This window comes from Meleagris gallopavo, chromosome 11 (genome assembly GCF_000146605.3).
Source record: "Meleagris gallopavo isolate NT-WF06-2002-E0010 breed Aviagen turkey brand Nicholas breeding stock chromosome 11, Turkey_5.1, whole genome shotgun sequence".
In the NCBI taxonomy this organism is placed as follows: domain Eukaryota; kingdom Metazoa; phylum Chordata; class Aves; order Galliformes; family Phasianidae; genus Meleagris; species Meleagris gallopavo.
The window spans coordinates 5,780,007-5,781,478 of NC_015021.2; positions in this window are offsets into that span (position 1 = coordinate 5,780,007).

The following is a 1,472-nucleotide window of genomic DNA, read 5'->3' on the forward strand; positions in this document are numbered from 1 at the left end:
TTTGCTTAGAAGTTAAATACTATGAAAGTTTCTTTACACTAAAAATATTGGTCAGAGTACAACTTTCACCTAGCAATTAAATAGTTATAAAGCATAAATAAAGCTCTCACCACACCAAAAACAAACACATGCACTGCAGGACTGACAACTGTGTTTAAGGACATCTGAGAACACTGCCTCTGTCCAGCCACTACTGGACTGTATCTACTCTTAACTAACATGATTGCAATACTACACACACAACTTCCTACAGAAAGATTACCAGTAGATGCAGACAGCAAGCAGCAATTCTGTTTGAAGGATTCTAGCAATTCAAAATGTAAGTTTTGCTCCTCAGAACTACTGCATGCCTGTTCTTTACTAACACTTAACTACTTCTGCAAATTTTCATTTTAATCGAAGTAAATAGTTTTCATGAACTTTTATTTGTTGGAAATTTATAGGAAGGAATCATCAGACACCTGAATAACTCTGCCAATTTAACCTCATGACATTTAACTACTAAAACTCAGTATTTTGTCTATATTAATAAAATCTGTTTCTCCTGTTAACCATATGCACAGATACCATTTGATTAATTACATTAAGAGATCAGAATGCTATAGCACTAGACTCCTTAAGAGCATCAGAAAAAGCAGCATTAAGTGTCAGAAAGGCATTTTTTTCCTACACTAGTACCTGTAGAAGCCTGTCAGGCAGTGCAGTGACTGTACAAATGCAGGATCTGCTGCACTTCGGTCCACTTGCCACAGTCAGTGCTTCAGAATAATGATTTTTGCATATGGACAATTCAAACAAACAGAACTGGGAACAAAGACAAGCAGCCTTCCTCAAATTAAAACAGGACAATCTCAAAGTGAAAAAAGTTTGGTGTCCTAACTGTTATTAAATATAGACTGAAAACACTGGTGTATACAAGAACAGAGCACAAAAAGTCTCAGCCATTTGCCACACAGTATAGGAATAGTACAGATTATGAATGTAGGTGTTACAAAAACAGTGTTTGAAAGTCACAGATGAGCTGCAGTTATAGAATACTTCTAAGGTATTTAGCCACTTCATACAGGATGTTTCCTCTCACACAACAGTAAAAAAACAGAACCAAAACACCCAGTATATCCACAGCAGGTTTTAGACTATATTTATCTGGACTGTGCCTTTGAAATTCAGGATTTTAGAAAATAAACTCTTTTCACCTGTGGCACAGCAATAACACACATCTCTGCATAGCCACTGCAGTAACTCCAGCTAGTGGGCACAAAAAGCTTTCCAAACATCACACATTATTTAGACAAGCCTCCCACCCACCCTCTGTATTTCAGCCAGAAGCAATCATCCAAGGTGCATAATGGTGGATGGCTGTTCTAATAAGAGGACAAAAAATTCTGACACTCCACTGGAATCCACAGTCAGAATATGGGAGCAAAGCACATTTCTTTTCCAAGACAGGTAGGTATGAATGTTACTGCAAA